This window comes from Bos grunniens, chromosome 18, assembly GCF_055505025.1.
Source record: "Bos grunniens cultivar Pamir isolate PY7600 chromosome 18, Bosgru_T2T1.0, whole genome shotgun sequence".
Classification (NCBI taxonomy): Eukaryota; Metazoa; Chordata; class Mammalia; order Artiodactyla; family Bovidae; genus Bos; species Bos grunniens.
In genome coordinates this window covers 18,798,055-18,815,220 of record NC_141182.1, presented here as the reverse complement: position 1 = coordinate 18,815,220, position 17,166 = coordinate 18,798,055, and the positions used below count along the sequence as shown (strand labels likewise).

General features: G+C 53.6%; 1 protein-coding gene across 7 annotated transcripts in view; it reads right to left on the bottom strand.

Annotated features, from left to right (window-relative positions):
* Window positions 1-16,925, bottom strand: part of ADCY7 (adenylate cyclase 7) — a 63,265-nt gene extending 46,340 nt beyond the window's left edge. For 2 of the 7 annotated variants that reach the window (XM_086350590.1, XM_086350596.1), the window contains exon 1: window positions 16,697-16,925. The gene's annotated coding sequence lies outside the window, so the exon portion shown is untranslated. Of the gene's footprint in view, window positions 1-2,867; window positions 2,999-16,159; window positions 16,295-16,696 lie in introns of those variants that run through there. The other 5 variants (XM_086350595.1, XM_086350599.1, XM_086350593.1 and 2 more) reach the window with 4 other exon arrangements.
* Between the last annotated feature and the right edge of the window lie 241 nt (window positions 16,926-17,166).

The window sequence follows — 17,166 nt, the reverse complement described above, 5'->3', positions numbered from 1 at the left end:
ATGCCTGGGAAGCATTTTTCAGGCCTTAAGTTTACCAGCAACCTGCCTGGGTGCTGCCATTTTACAGAGGAGAAAACTGAGAAACCCAGAGACTGTGACTACCCCAAGGGCTACAGGGAGGCCCCTCAGCAATACCCTTCAGCCGGCCCTGCCCAGCCTCCCCTCCCCTCCCAGGTTCCCTTCTCCAAGGATGCCCACCCTCCCACCCAAGGCAGGACGGGGGAGAGAGCCCCAAACACAGCTGCACGACAGTAACGACAAACACTTCCGCGGGGGCGGCGGCTTCTCCGTGCTGGCCGTGCCATGCACACTCCTTCCTTTATTCTAGAACTACCCAGCACGCTGGGTACCATGCATGACCCATTTCACAGATGCAAGAAACTAGCTCAATCCCCTGCTCATCTTGCACACTGCCAGGAGACGGCGGAGGGGGCACTGAACCCAGGCCTTAATCCAGCTCTGCCTGGAGGCAGGGGGCTGGACCTGATGGCCTCCAGAAGACCTTGCTTCTCTGGTTGCTGTTCCCATACCAAGGCCTGACTCACTGAGCCAAACTACCTCCCAGCTCTTGGCTACTGCGGTCTTTTAAAGGAAAAGAAATGCCGTTGGCACTTCCCACTCATCCCTAAGACCCGACCCCACCAAAGGCTGGACGTGGCCACACTGACTCAGAGACCCTGCCTGGGGTGACCCCTCTGCTGGCTTCCTGAGAGACCCTGAACTTTCCCGGCTGACTTAAGCACTGACCTCAGCCTAGGCAATAAGACGTGGATAGCTGCCTTTAGCTCAGTGTAAACGTGCCCACGGCAGGAGGAGAGAGGTGAGGGACAGGCCACGGGCCACCACTTGATGACCCAGCAGTGCTGGGATGGCAAGTCATAGAAAATGCCCAGGGCTGGGTCATGCACCTCCCCACGGAGGCAGGACGCCAGCGCGTGTCCAAGAACGCAGGCCCCACTGGGGCGAGAGCCCTGACTCAGCCCTGGCTACCCCGAGGTGGGGGCAGACAAGACCCTCCACCAGGAAAGCTCGGCCCCAGGGCCCTCCAAAGCCACCCAAAGCCCGTTCGGCCGCACTCCCCCAACCAGCCCCTCCAAAGACGAGGCGCAGCATCCTGACCCCACGCCAGGCCTCAAACATGGCGGCTCGCCCTGAGAGGCAGCGCACGCCAATGGATGCCCCAAGGACTGGCTGGCTCCCTGTGCGGCCCAGGACAAGACCTCGGGCTTCCCCTCCACAAACGGGGGGCAGACAACACTACCACACCAGGAGGTGGGGGTTGGAAGGGGTGGGTAGGCAGGGAACGGGCTAAAGCAGTAATTACAAACTGTAAAGGGACGCACATCCCCAAAGTAACATCAAGTCGGGCCTCTGTCTCCTCTGAAAAAAGCACCTTTGGCTTTTTGGAAGCCCCATTTTTGCCCCTCACCCCCACTGTACCAGCCCCCATCCCCAAAGGGCCCACAGGAAGCCTGCCTGTCCCCAGACCTACTCCTGGCAAAGAGGCCCCACGACTGCCCTTCACCCCCTACCTCACCCCTGGGGAAATGGTCGCCAGCAAACAGACTCTTGTTTTCAATGAATTACCCCTGGAGACTCCCCCATGAAGTTCACGCCTTCCCTGGGAGGGCAGAGGCTGCACAACCTGAGAGTCCTCCTCCCCCACACCCGGAGCCACAGGAAAACTCCAGGAAGCCAGGGCCCATCTGGAGGGGGGAGGCCCGCAGCCGGGCCAGAAACCAGGCGCTCAGATGAGCCTTCCAGACTCCGCACCCGCTGGACGCCCACACTTCCTGCGGAGCCAACCCCACTACACTTCCTCTTAAGTCTCCCCGTTTCATTTCTGTGTCTTCTTTAGCCCTGTCCAAGCCAAAAATACATGCATGAAGTCACAGGTCCTATTTACAGATTTTTTTTTTTTCCTTTTCTGAAACACATTAAAACGAATACCTACATTTTAAGCACATTCATCCACATGGCTAAAACCAGCTGAGAAGCAGGGCCCACTACCCTGAGAAACGGTGGTCTAGTCACCCCTCACATCATCCACTCCCGTGTCTGTGGTGGAGAGCGCCGGTGACAGGCCACGGTCACACAGCCATTGCAGGCAAAGCCAGTCTGGGCTGCGGCCATCCATCTAGGCCTTGGGGCCAGGGGGGTCTGTCTCTTGGAGGTCCAGCCCTGGCCTCAGCTTTCTCTCCCCCTCCCTATCCCCTCCCTTAGGGGCCGGCCAGGGCCCGCTGTCCTAACCCTCATGTGATGACATGGACAAGAGCCGCTTGCTTTGCCCTGTGTCTGTGTTTGGATGAACAGGCAGAAAGATCCAGAAGGACCCACTCCCCATGGTCCATATTGCTAGTCCCAGAGCTTTGGGCTGAGAGGACTTGGAGGTAAAGAGAGACTGTTCCATCCATTTTCTTCAGGCATCTTGTTCTTTGTCTCTTAGGCATGCATCACTTTCAGAGTGTGGTTTTGGTGTATTTCTTTTTAATCTAACAAAATAAATTTAATTGCTCTTCCCCCGCTCACTTTTACTTTCACTGAGAAAAGTAAAGTGTACTTGTAAATGTGCAGCTACAACCTTGAAGAGAAATGTGGACACTTGACAGTCTGTGGGTCATGGCAGTCTAGGTGGACCGAGCCAAATGACCACCACCACAGTCGTAACAGCAGCTTCTTGTCAGGCTGAGACAAGTCAGTGACCTTGTCCAGGAGGCCCCACACCTGGCCATCCAAAGCCTCCCCTACTGCCAGTCCAGATCATGTCCACCCTCGCCCTGGCCAGGCCTGCCTGGTGGGGAGGGGTGCTGCCCAGGGGCCCCAGGCTTCTAGGACAGATGGCGCCCCATCCCCTCTGCCCTCTTTACCTGGCTTTCCTCCAGGGCCCCCCAACAGCTGGGCCAGGGTCAGGGCCCGCTCAGAGGTGACCGTCGCCTGCCCCTCCTTGGCCAGCGTCCAGACTCACACACGTGAAGGCTCCTTCCACCGGCTACCTAATGAGAATGACTCACATCTGGACCCACAACTTCCTGCTCTGGCGGCGGGAGCAGCAGAAAGGCTAACGTTGAGCCCTCAGCTCAGCGCCTCTCGGGGCATGCAGGCGGGGGCCCCTCTCCCAGCTACAGCAAGAGCCCTCGACAGGAGTGGGGGGAGCCGTCAGGCCAGGCTCCCGGCTCCAATGACCTCATGGAAATTGGAAGCTTCAAACTGGAACAATTTTCATAAAGTAAAAATAAAACAAGAACCCAAAGCCTGCATTAGAAGCCCGGTGACGCTGGCTGGAGGCAGGGGGTGAGCAGCGCCTTAACGAGCAATTAAGAGGCAACAGAAGCCTTCCAGGGAGCCTCTTCCTGGCTCCACCTTTCACACAGGGCCCTGAGCCTCAGTTTCTCCACCCACACAGCGAGGGGGCCTCATCCGTCTCTGAGAGGTCAAAGTCTCCAGCCTGGCTTGCCGCCTCTCCATCTCACAGCTGCCCCCTGCCCCATGCTGGGGCCAGACCAGGGGCCGAGGTTAAGGCCCCGGGTTGAAATCCCTATTCCAAAGAGCCCCCAGAGAACCCCAGCACCCCTGCGTCCCTGGAAGCCACTCATTGAGCTCCAGTTTCCCTTTCCAATGTCAGGCCTCAGCTTCCCTTCTGGAATGGTGGGGTGCTCAGCGGTGAGGCATGAGATAGGAAGGGAGCAGGGCGCAGAGACGCAGCTCCTGGTCCACAGGGCATCCCCTGAACATGTGACACGGGGACCTGGGGTCATTTTCTACCTTGTATCCTGACAGTAAGCCCTATTGTTCAGTAACAAAGAAGGGTGAGCTAAATCGCGTTAGCCATATCTGACTCTTTGCAACCCCATGGACGGCAGCCCGCCAGGTTCCCCTGTCCAAGGGATTCTCCAGGCAAGAATACTGGAGTGGGCTGCCATTTCCTCCTCCAGACAAGAGAACGGAGCCCAGTTTCCCCAGCCTCGCCCTCCCCAGGTCTCCCCTCCAGCTCCTTCCTCAGAGGAGGCACTCTTCCCTGCCGGCCTGCTGAACCCTGAGCCCCAGTCACTGGGCACTTGGCACCCCACCCCTCACACCAACTGTGAGGTCCCAGCAGGCAGGACCTGGGGTCAGCATTTAAACACTGACTGTGTGCTGGGCACCATGCCCAGCCTCAGGAGGAGGTCCTGCTATCATGCCCATTCTGTAGAGAGAAAACTGAGACTCAGAGAGGTTACTCACTCGTGCAAGCACACACAGCTAAAACAAAAAAAGAAACAACGGGAAGAGCCAGAACTGAAACTCAGGTCTGTCTGACTCTATAGCTGGTGCTTTCAATCACTCACATCATGACCCTCCCCAGGTGCAAAGAATGGCTTCCCTGGAGTCAGGCTGCTCCTGCTGGAGAAACTCCCCCCAGGGAGGGGCAGCTGTGGGCTTCCTCAGCCTCAGGCCGGGAAGGCTGGCTTTCCTTCACTCAAGGTGCCAGGCGCACAGCACAACCAGCCCCTCCCCTCTCACTCCGCAACACCCCCTCTCCTCCCTGTGGGCAAGACCCGTCTCGGGTGCTGGGAACACAAGCATGACTTGGACACACCCCCTGCCAGGCAAGCTCCAGGCTAAGATGTGCCCACCGATGACATGGCACAAAGATCTGGGAGGGGCATCCTTGGAGGCAAGATACATGGTCCAGAGCTCAAGGGAGAGAGACCTCACCCACCTAGAGGAGGAAGAGGCCCACGAGAGGGTATCTCAGGCCAGGGAGATGGCCTAGTCAGTGCCTGGCTGCTGCGTGGGAGCCACCAGTCCCCACACAAGAGAGTGGCAAGGCCGTGAAATGGTGGGCAAGATGGAATAAAACTGCAACGAAAACAAGGCAGGCATGGTTGGCAGTCGGCCAAGAGACAAATAACACTGAACACTGAGCAAATAGTTTGGCCCCAGTTGACAAACCCAGATGTCAAGCCCTTCCCCCTAGGGAAGAAACCCCACAGCACCCCAGGCAGATGTCTGGGAGGGAGTGCAGACACGGAAACCATCCATACGAGAGTTGCCACACCCCAGAGGAGCCCTGAGAAGGGTCCAAGCAATCAGGCTGGTGATTCACTCTCATGACAGTCCTTTGTCCCATGAATATGGGATGAAGAGGACGAGAGCTCTGCAGTCAGAGGCCCCATCGAGGGACCTTGGCCCATTATAAAGTCAGGGTGATGTCATCCAACCCCTTGGGAGGCTGTGAGGGTTAAGTGAGAAATGTGTGTAGGGTACACGGTAAGTGCTCAATTATAGCCGAAGACAAGGAAGGCCAGACAGAGGGTGTTCTCTAGATCCTGGCTCTATTGCATGCCTGCCCTGGTCAGAGACCTTCCATGGCTTCTTGGTGTCTCCTGAGTCAAATCCTGGCTCCTCCGCTTGACCCACCACCATGCCTGGCCCAAGTCATCTCTGCAGCCTGATCTCCCGTGACCCCACGATCCAGCTGCCTCACCTCGCTGTGCCCTGGCTCAGGCCTTCCTGCCACTTGGGATGGTTAAAATGCTACTCATCCTGCCAAGACAAGGACAAATGCCACCTTTCCGGAAGCAATGTCCCATCGTCACCTCCTCTGGACCACAGGGCTCTCCTTAGAGGATACACACTGCCCTACTCCTTCCGCAGCTTCCACGTCCAGTAACAGCTCCCTGTTCCTACGGGTAGTCAGCCCTTCAGGGGTGGGCTTCTGGTCAGTGTCCACTGGGGAATGGGCAGGAATGCTGGCTGTGAGCAAGAGGCCTCAGTTCTCACTACAGGACTGCTCGAGTGTCCTCATGACATGCTGGCTGGCTTCCCCTAGAGTGACTCAAAGAGTGACCCCTAAAGTGGCAGGTGACTTAAAATGCTCAATTCTGGGACTTTTGTAGGAACTCAATGAAAAAAAAAAAGATGCTCTCATTTCACTAGGCTGGGAGAATAAGAGCTGGAAGCTGCTGGGGCCACGGCGGTAGGCAGCCCCAGTGACCCTTGCCTCCTGGTATCCACGCCCTTGTATGGTGCCCTCCCACATTACCTGGGTGACCAACAAAATACCATAGACATCACATGCTTGTCTTCTGAAGTTATGAAAGATACTGCAGCTTCCACCTTGCTCCCCCTTGGATTACTCACGCTAGGGGAAGCCAGCCAGCTGCCCATGAGGGCACTCAAGCAGTCCTGTGGTAAGAACTGAGGCCTCCTGCCCACAGCCAGCATCGACCCGCCACCCACACGTCTGAGCCACCTCGGAAGCGCATCCTCCAGTCCTGTCAAGACTGGACTGATGCACTGGCACTGCAGCATCCCTACCTGATCAGGAGTGACGGGGGGAGGGGTGACCTCTTCTCTTCCAGCAGCATCCCCCCACCACCACCACCAAGCACCAGGCACTCAAGAGGGCTTTGTACATTTCTGCCAAACTGATCTGCCCCCAGAGTCTTCTAACAAGAATGCAGAGCAGAAAAACAGAACCCACTCTCTGTGCAGACAGCAGCACTCACTCGGCCTGGGAGGACAGAGCAGTCTGGCCCAGTACTGGCATCACGTCTCCTGGCTGCCCCTCCTTCAGGCCCTCAGCTCTTCCACGCGCTGGGCCAGGGGGACCAAAGTGAGATCCTCAAGGAGACAGCCTCGCTGAGGCAGGCACAAGCTTGTGGTCCCGTCACTCACCCTCCTCCCAGATGGACTTTTCACACTGCTGGGTTGGGGCCCAAGGGGGTTGCATTCCAGTGCAGCGACTCACCTCCCGCGCCTCTGCCTTCATCTCTTCTCAGTTGACTGCAGACTCAGAGATGTGCTAAGATCCCTTCCCTGCTCAGGCGGGAAACATATGGAGATGCTCTGGCTCACTCCTTCACTTATATCCTCCAAGTTACAAGATGGAACAAGGGCCTTCACTCCTAATCAGTGGTGGTCCTAAGGGGTGACTTGGGGTGAGCTACCAAACCACTCCAAAAAAAACACATGTGCTAAGAAGTAAACAGCATCTTTGCTCCCAAAGTCGGCTCCCTTAGCCACTGTCCCGCCTGTGTAGAGATCTAAACAGCTGCTCCTTGTCCCAGTTCCGATGCCAGACAAGGAAAGATGAACAACCCTGCATCCTGTTGGTGGCACAGCCTACCAGGAGGCAGGGGGCTGGCTCCCATGACCACCCCCTGGCCCCAGCCTCTGCCAGGCCTCCGGGACAGGACTTTGGACAAGGAAAGGGGTAAGCCCGGTCACAGTGTGTTGAGCAACTGCAGAGAATCCTAAAAGAACAGATGTGAAAGCAACTGCCCTGCCAACCAAAAGTCCTTACTTCCTTTGAAAAACTTGGCAGCTGGGCTACACCCGCAGCCTGTCCTTCCCCACACTCCGCCCGGTGTGAACCACTGAGGGACAGGGAGAAAGACCACGTCCCTCCCTACAGATCCTGGGGAGGAAGTTATGGAGATGCCACAAGGTGAAAACACACCCGTGTGCAGAGTTCCACCTTTCATTTAACAGTATCACAGATGCACATACACGGGTGTGTGTGTGTATATATATATTCCACACAAGAAAGTCTGAAAGGATATACTCCAAATCTTAGGAGTTATCATCAGGTGATAAAATTCAGCATAGTTTTAATTTCACACTTTTCTTGTTTATGCCTGTTTTCCAATTTTTTCTAATAAAAGTACACTACCCGAGTAATTAAAAGATTAATGGGGAAAAGCAACTACTATGGAAAAAAAGCAGGAATGAGGAAAAACAGTGGCCTGAGACTGGAAGTTCTCCACTCACTCAGCACCACTTGTAACCAGGTGAAAATGAAAGGTTTTTATAATAATGAAAAATACTACTATCTCAAAGCCACTTAAGATTACAAGAAGAGATTGTCCCAGACAATGCAAGCCTCCCAACAGAAGTTTGCAACCCCCTCTCCAAAGTGCTCTTGCGGTGGCCGCAGGGCGGGGTGGGCGTGTGCTGTGCATCAGTCCTTTCGGACTCTTTGCGACCCCATGGACTGTAGCCCGCCAGGTTCCTCCATCCATGGGATTCTCCAGGCAAGAACACTGGAGTGGGTTGCCATTTCCTTCTCCAGGGGTGGGGGTAGTCGAAGCTAAAGTAGATCAAGGCTAGAGACACAACTACCAATTTATAGGAGGTTTGGTGGATAAAGAATGTGTTGATCATTATAGAGAGCTCAAAAAAGCAGAACATCTGGCACAAGAGAGACAATGAATGAATATCAAAACTACGGCTTAAAGAAGACTGGAGAAAGATATCAACCCATTAAAGATATCCCATTATGTAGACGTCATTTGAATTCTGACTTTAAAAACTAAAATATTTTTTAAATTTTATTTTTGACCTGTATGTAACAATTGGAAATCTGAACATAATACATTGGCTGGATAGCTATAATTTTAAAGAATATTGCTAAGTTTTAGATGTGGAGATAATACTTTTTTTTTCTTTCTTTTTTTTAATTCCTTCTCTTTTAGGAATATAAACAAGAATACTTCCTCAGTATTGCAGGTTCAGTTCCAGATCACTGCAATAAACAAATATGTCAACAAGGTGAGTCACACAAATTTTTTGGTTTCCCAGTGCATATAAATGTCATGTTTACACTAGACTGTAGTCTGTTAAGTGTGGAACAGCATTATATCTAAAAAACGTACATACCTTAATTTTAAAATACGTTATTGCTAAAAAATGCAAACCATCATCTGACAAGGTGGCCACAAGCCTTCAATTTGTTTTTTTAAAAAAAAAGAAAGAAACACACACACACAGAATTTACCTACAAAGCACAATAAAAAGAGGCATGGCTGTACTACCATTCCCACAGATGAAGTGACGTGAGGTCTGGAAGGGGGAAGTGCGTGGGAGCAGAGGTGGCTCTAGGGTGGCCCGGGCTGGAAGCCGTGACATCTGGGGGCTAAGTGTGTGTGGGCAGGCATGCTGCTCTGTCTTCCTTCATGGGCATCTAGTTGCTCCATAACGCAATGCTGAAACAGTCACTGGCAGGGCTCTGGCATCGGCTCTCCCATCTGAGTCGCTCAATGCTGGTATCATTTCCAGCCCCTCCCTACAGATGAAAAATGTCCCCCCACCCCCAGGGAGTCTCAAAGCTGGAAGCACAGAAGCAGTCTCAGCCTGGCTCCCTGGAAGGGGTCGGGGAGAGCTTGCTACCCTGTCCCCCAAATCACAAGGACGCGCTCCTAGCCTGACCCCCGAGCATGGGCACAGACGACCCCAGGCCCCTCTGCAGAAGCAGAACAGGCTGTGGGGTTGCAGGCGCCACCACCTTGGACCAGCCCGGAGCGCAGGCCACCTTCTCCTTCGCCTCCACCCGCCTCCCCCACAGGAGCTTAAAGGCTTCCAGTACCAGCCTGGACGGCAGCACCTTAACCCCTCTCCTGGCAAAGCCCTCCAGTGGGCACCCCTCCCTGTCTCATCCTCTGACCACAAAGCAGTTTATGGAGGAGGGAGTTGCTCTCGGCGCCCAAGACCTCCACGCCCCCAGACACAGCCCTACCACAAACCTGCATCCAGCCTTCAAGGTGAGAAGTGGACCTGTCTTAATTCACCCTACAGAAAAGAATCCCAAGTGTGTACAAAGACAGCTATGGGCTCCTTAGCGCAGAGATCTAACTGCAGAACTACTGGAGAAAATCTAAGTGTCCAGCAAGAGCAGGGCTGAGAAAATCAGTCAGGGTTCCTGGTGTACAAAATGCTGGGATGAGCCCAATACGTGTCTGGGAAACCTAACACCTCTACTCCCAAAGCCTGGGAGTAAGCGGGACAGAATAAGAAATGTGATATTCATTTTTTTTCTTCTTGTCACACGTTAGAAAAAAAAAAAAAAACAAGAAATCATCTGGAAAGATTACACCAAGGCAGTAATTGGTTACATTAATGAGCACAGATTCTGGTTTATCTCCCCCACTTAACTGCTTAGGTTTTCTGCTTTTTAATAATAAATGAGAATTATTTCTGTAATTAACATAAAATCCAAGCCATCTGAAAATAAGAAATGAGCTGATCCTCTCCTCCTCCCCAGGAACGCAGCTCAGGGTCTTGGCCCAGGAGGCAGAAGCTGCCTGGCTGTGTGGGACTCCCCACGGTCACCCTGCCTCTCTGAGCCTCAGTTTTCCCGTCTGTCAGACACCAAACCCACCAGGCAAGCCCCTCCCGCCTGGCCATGGGGCCTGTCCCCTCCTCTGTGAGACTGGGGACAATAAGGCACACCCACAAGGCCACAGGAACAACACCTGCCCAGCCTCCCTGCCCCACTCCCTGTGGGCCAGTGCCCTCACTCCCAGCCTTTGCTCATTCCTCTGCCTCTTGGGGACCAGGGGCATCAGAGGCCAAACGTGGAGTGAAACAGTGAGAGAAAAAGAAAGTGAAGTGGCTCAGTCCTGTCCAACTCTTTGCGACCCCATGGACTGTAGCCCGCCAGGCTCCTCTGTCCATGGGATTCTCTTAAGCAAGAGTACTAGAGGGGGTTGCCATTTCCTTCTCCAGATGATCTTCCTGACTCAGGGATTGAACCCGGGTCTCCTGCATTGTAGGCAGATGCTTTACCATCTGAGCTGCCAGGGAAGTCCTACGACCATATCCCCAGACCCTCACCTGATGTGCCAGCCTCCAATCCTTCATGGAGGCAGTACAGCCCCATTTTACAGAGGAAGACCCAGAGACTCAGAGAAGAGAAATAATCACCCACCTACATACACCAAGCCAAGACGAAGACTGCATCCTGGGGGCCCTTCTGAGAGTTCTTCATGGGGTATCAGCAAACCACCCTGTACCACTTCTGCAGAGCCAGGAGCACTGCTGAGGCTGCAGGCAGCATGGAGGGGAGATAGGAACTTGGCAGGACAGAGCAGGCGGGAGCTACACACCTTCGGGCTCCTGCTCCGCCTGCCTGCAGCCCCCGGCCTCTCCCCACACACCTGGCAGGTGCTCAAGTGCAGGCTGGGCCAAGGAGGTGCACCCACTTCAAGGGGGAGCGGGTGGGGGTGGGGAGAGCCCCAGCCTCCGGACCTGGCGCCCTGGGATCAGATGTACACTGACACTCCCCTCAGACAGCAAACTCAGATCCCCCAGAGGCCAGAGCAGACATCAACCAGTGAGGCAGGCTGGCTGTCTGGGCACCAGGGCAAACTGGAAGCTCTGTGTGAGGATGCTCTGCTGCCAAGCTTCACCCAGCAGCTGTCACAAAGGAGTGTGGCCAATGCTGCAAGCCTTCTGAGTTATCAAAGGAAATCAGAAATCTGGTTTTTACAGAAACAGATTCACAGACCTGGAAAACAAATTTACAATTCCCAAAGAGAAGAGGGGGTGGGTAAATTAGGGGTATCAGATTAACGGGGGCCTTCCCTAGTGTTCCAGTCGGTAAAAGAATCTGCCTGCAATGCAGGAGATCACCTGCAGTTCAGGAGACTTGGGTTCAATCCCTGGGTCAGGAAGATCCTCTGGAGAAGGAAATGGCAACCCATTCCAGTAGTCTTGCCTGGAGAATCCCTTGGACTGAGAGGCCTGGCGGGCTGCAGTCCTTGGGGTTGCAAAGAGTTAGACATGAATTAGCAACTTCATTTTTTTGTTTGTTTTAGGATTAACAGATACACACTGCTATATATAAAATAGATAAGGATTTTCTGCATAGCATGGGGAACTATATTCAATACCTAGTAATTATAATGGAAAAGAATCTGAAAAATAAATACATATTAAAATTTATATATGTAACTACAAATATGTTACATATATAACTGAAAAAAAAAAAAAAAGAAATCTGGGTTTTTACATAAAATCTCATGGTTTCAGATGCTGGCAATTAATCCAAAATAAATTTCAAGCAGTTCTCTTATAGGTTCTCTGGACTCAATGCTGTGTGGCCCTGACGACTTAATCTCTCTGGGATTCAACTGTCATCTGTAAAGTGGAAAAATAGCCCAAGGTATTGTAACAAGGAAATAAGATACACTTTGTGCATGTTAATGATAATAAAAAGCAACAGTAACAACAGCAGCTAAATTCAATGAGTGCCAGGCACTAAGTAACATGAGTTAACCATAGGCATTCTTTTAACTTTGTATTTTGAAATAGTTTCAAACTTTCAGAAAAGTTATATGAAAACTACAAAGAACTCTCCTATACTTTAATTCAGATTTGCCTATTTGTATCATTTATTTATCACTTTTATTATCTGTCTATACATATGTTTCTCTTTAATATTTGAGAGTGGGCTGCTTATACAGTGAGCTTCTAAATACTTCAGTGCATATCTCCTAAGAACAAGGCCCTATATTTGGTCCTTAATATTAATTTGTTCACTTAATATTAATATACTTTAATCTATAAGTGTGAGTCGCTCAGTCATGTGTCTTTGCAACCCCGTGGACTGTAGCCCACCAGGCTCCTCTGTCCATGGAATTCTCTAGGCAAAATTACTGGAATGAGTTGCCATTTCCTTCTCCAGGGGATCTTCCTGACCCAGGAATCGAACTCAGGTCTCCTGCACTGTAGGCAGCTTCTTTACAGTCTGAGTCTAATCTACAGTCCATATCTAATTTCATCAGCTGTCCTAATAACATTCTTTATGTAATTTGTTTCAGCACAGATTCATATATTGCATTTGGTTGTCATGTCACTTTGGTCTCTTTTAATCAGGAGCTATTCCTGACTTTTGAGATAAGTATTCTTATTCCATCTCCTTTTTATTGATAAGAAACAAGCTCAGAGAGGTTGAAGCACCTGCCCAAAGTCACACAGCTAGGAAATGTTAAGCTTGGACTCAAGTCCGAGAGATGCCCTCCAGAGTCTGTGTTCTTGTCCTCCAGGCATAAAAGCTTGCAAATACTAGCCTTTGTTGTTAATCACTGAAAACAGTGCCTCTCTCTGCAAACAGGTAGATGGCTGCTCATAGCCACCTCACTCAGCAGGTGGTCATTAACTGAAGGGGTGGCCTCCTGTGCACACACTGGCTGGACCTCCCACTGCCAGCTCCCCACACTTGGCAATGGCCCTGGCCAAATGCCCACCCTAACGTGAGAGGCCCCATTTAGCTCCCTCTATACAAGCTGGGCAGTGGAGAGCTGGGAGGACCACGGCTCCTGCCTTTCTATTTCCCCTCTTAAAGTGACAGTCAAGGTTCAAATGCCCATGTCCAAAAATCTAAGGAAAACAAACACGCAAGGGGGCAGAGCCTGAAATCAAAAGGGCCCCCAAGCCATGCCCCTGGCTCACACCATCCCTGGGGTCACTTGTCCAAGAGGGGATTGAGCATGTCCTAACATACATGAGAGAGTTGACTGGAGAGAAGTGTTTATAGGAAGAAGGAGGGGCAAGGGCTGGAGGTGGGAGTGGAGTTTTCACTGCAAGGAGCAGAGAGGACTCAGGACTCCAGGGCATCATGCAGCCTGTGTTACATGCAGAGAGGAGCAGGAGGCTGTGGGCTGATCACGCTCAGGAAATGAAACTCAGCTTCCTCAGTGAGGACCCCCAGAGATGTGGACTCATCCATTCTTCTCTGGCCAAAGCCCCTGCCCCCAATTCCAACCCAGACCAGGCGGCATCAGCTTAGGAAACCACTCTCTTTGATTCCCAGATGGGTGTGGCTCAGGGCTGAAAACTGCCACCAACCTTGCCTCCATCACCTCTGGCTCCCGTCCACCCGCCAGCCAGGCCCCATCAGACAGCTCTTCAACAGTCAGTTGTGAGCCACAAATACCAGCAGACTCGCAGCAGGAGAGGTGATGCTGCCAACAAGAGGCTTTGCAATAGATCCAAGTGTCGTCTACTGCCTGAGTTCTAGGCCACTCGAGAGGTTAATTTGTGCTGAAATATCTCAAAATCCTGGCACCTTCCTTTTGCACATCCTATTAAATTTGGAAGTTTACAGACCTCACCTGCAAGCCCAATTCAAAGTTTCAGAAGCTAGAATAGCTCTTGAAACACTTCCAGAACAAACAAGAGAGTTTTGCTTTTCTTCTTCATTGTAGACAATGTTGAAAATACAGAAAGCATGAATAAATAAGAAAAGGATCTATTAACAGAGCCCCCCACCCCCGAAAAGATATCGCAATGAAGACGCCTCCATCTACCCTAGACAGATGGCCGGCCTACTCTGTGAGCCTCTCTCTACAGAGGTGTTTGGGACTCAACCGTAAGCACTGTCACCCCTCTTAGCCAGCAGGCTTCCGACTGCAGGGACCACGTCTAACTCGCTGTTCTGCCTCCTGCCCAGGCAGGCCATTCAAGGCTCCCTTGTTGGAGTTGCCATGGAGGCTATGTAAGTCTTTACCCCCCCATTTGCAGTTCCTTTGAGCCCAGTTACAAAAGAAGGGGTTCCAAAAGGTAGGGTCAGTAGCAAAACCCCAGAGCATCCCCCAGTGAGGATGAAGGAACAGGAAGAAGGAAGAGTTGGGCAGGTAGGTGGACAGGCAATATGTTTCACTCTTGAGGGGGATTTAACGGGCCCGCTTGAGACTGCCTGGGGGGTGGGATCAGGCTCCTAATGGGCACCGAGACTCCACCAGAACCAGGCCAAAACTGGACAGGAAGACCAGAAGGCCAGGCCCTAGTCCCCACTCCAGGCCTAACTTGCTACAAGCCCTTTGAAGACTTCAGCTTTCCCACTCGTAAACGGTGTTGATCATTCCTGTCCTAACTCACAGGATCAAATGGTACAAGGAACATGCCACAGCTCTGTAAGCCATCTGGCCTCAGAAATTAGAACTCTCTCGCCTCTTCTTGCCTTCCTCCATAAAAGGCCCAAGAACAACCATGCTTATAAGCCCGAGGGCATCAAGGGCTGAGGAAGATCTAGCCACTGAGGACCCCAAACATTCAGCACAGTGGGAGGCAGATCCAAAAGGCCCCCTGTAGACCCAGCTTGCCACTCCAATGAGGCCTCCTCACTCCACCAGGGATCTGCCCTGAGAGTTCCAGGTCCACAGTGGGACACGCTCCCCTCTCCTAGGAGGGCACCTGGCCACGTGGAAAAGCAGTGACTGAATGCCAGAGGCCCTCCTCTCAGGGCCCAGAGCCCCAGCTTGTCAAGTCCCCTCAGCTTCACAGCTGATCATTCATTCATGCATGTTTCTGTTGAACATCATCCTGGACCAGGTGTGAGGCTTCAGCAAGCCATGAGGGCCCTGAACCTAAGGCCAGTCCAGATCTGGGCATTCCAGACACAGCCCAACCTCTAAGGGCACCTGTGGCTCTCACCTTAAAGGCTCTACTTGTAATGAAACGGCCCCAACTCTCATTTTCCAGCTTTGGCTCTTGGCTGCAGAAAGAACAAGTGTTCTTGGCCTTTGGGAAAGGGGATCAAAGATATAAACCAGGAGAGAGAACAACTAGAGCCCACACTGAGAAAGCCTCCAGCATTTCACTCCCAACCAGGGATGGTTAGCTTCCCTTTCACGTGAAAGATTAGGTTTCTGTCTTGCCGGCTCTCCATCTACACACCGCCCTGGCCCCCCACAGGCAAGGGGGTCCTGCTCACTGCTGGCTGTAGCTGGACGGCTTCTAGCCAGCCCTTAGTCTTGTCCTTACCTGAGTTTTCTCTCTGAGTTATTTCTTACTTTAAACAGAGTACATTGGTCTTCCAGGGGCCCCTGCCTTTTCAGAGCCTAGGAAACCCGACAAACCAGCCCCTCTTTACCATCATAACCCAATGGGCATCTCAACAGAGCGGTCGGAGGGTGCCGGACCCGGGGAGCACAGAGCCACGCCCCTCAGTGAGGTCTCAGTCTGTCATCCGGAGAGTGGAGTTGGGCCCAGTTCCTGCCCCGGGGTCCTGTCTGGGCCAGGGTCTTCCCCGAAGTACCTGACGGAGGGGGACATCTGAGAAGACCCTACCCAAGCTCGGGCTGGAGAAAGAGCAAGACCTGGGTGGGGGCGGCTCCGAGGGCAAGTTGCTGGCCGGGGTGTGGGGGTCGCGCCTCTCCCGGCTCCTGAGACGGGGAAAAGGCAGGCCGAGCGCGGGGCCGGGCTGCAGCCGCCCCGGCCCACACCCACCCCTCCGTCTGGGTGCGGCCCCGGCGGGCGGGAGGCGAGGAAGCCGCAGACGCGCCCCCCACGCCCACGCCCCGCCGCGCTGGGGTCCGAGGACCCGACTGGCGGCCGCGCGCCCCCTCGGCCCGGCCGGCCGCGCCTCTCCCCGCCGGCGCCGGCGCGCGCTCACCTGCCGGCCCGCTCCGCTCCGCTCCGCGCGGCTCCCGCTCCGGCCGCTCCGCCGCCCGAGTGGCCGCGCCGCCGCGGGCCGGATCGCGCGATGCGGGCGGGGGCGGCGGAGCGGCCGCAGGCGCCCCCCGCTGGCCGCCCGGCCCAGCCCCGAGCCCGCGACCTCGCGGCCGGGAGGGAGCGCCGCGTGCCGCCGCCCTGCTCGGTTTCCCCCAGAAAGGCTGAAAACGCGGACACCCCACGGCCGGCGCCCGCCTGCCCACGCGGGTGTGGGAGCCAGCGGCCAGGCGCCCTGGGAACGTGGGCAGGAAATAAAACCTTCTCCAAACTCATTTCTTCCTCAAAGTCACGCACGTGTCTGGACGCGCCAGGTGCAGCCTCACCCGCCCGGAGGGAAACACTTTCTAGCAAACTCTTTCAGCTGTTTCTGCTCCGATTTCCCACCACACCCCCACTAGCAACGCCCGTTTCTAGAAGGATCCATAGACTGTGGTCTGGTACCCTCCTGCCAAGATGAGGGAAATGAGTCGCAACCTACTGTTTCATTCGGGCCTTCAACTCCTAGGGGGTCTGGAGGTCCGAGCCGCCCCAACCGCGAGTCTGGCCTTGATTGACTTTCTTCTCTGGCACCAGGAAGACCAAGCCTGCCTCAGAAAGTAGTTGTCTTCAGAAAGTAGGTGTCGTAACCCTGTCATGACCCCACTCACTGCTGCCGACAACCCAGGGTGGGGCCCCAGAACTGGCAGCAAAAAAAAAAAAAAAAAAAACACCGCTGTCCTGTTTCCGAAGCACCAAGGCTGGAAGAGCAAGAAAACCCTCCTCTTGAGTCACGGCTGGGAGGGACAGAAACTGACTGAAGGGGTAATCAAGATGAGGAGGGCATTTAGCTCATAGACCTGCATGAGTTTCTCTCTTCCCACTTGTCCGAAGCGCCCTTATGCCCACCGTGTTAACTGGGGGCTCCCGTTTTGCTGAGAGGAATCAAGTGAGCCCCTGTTATACCCATAT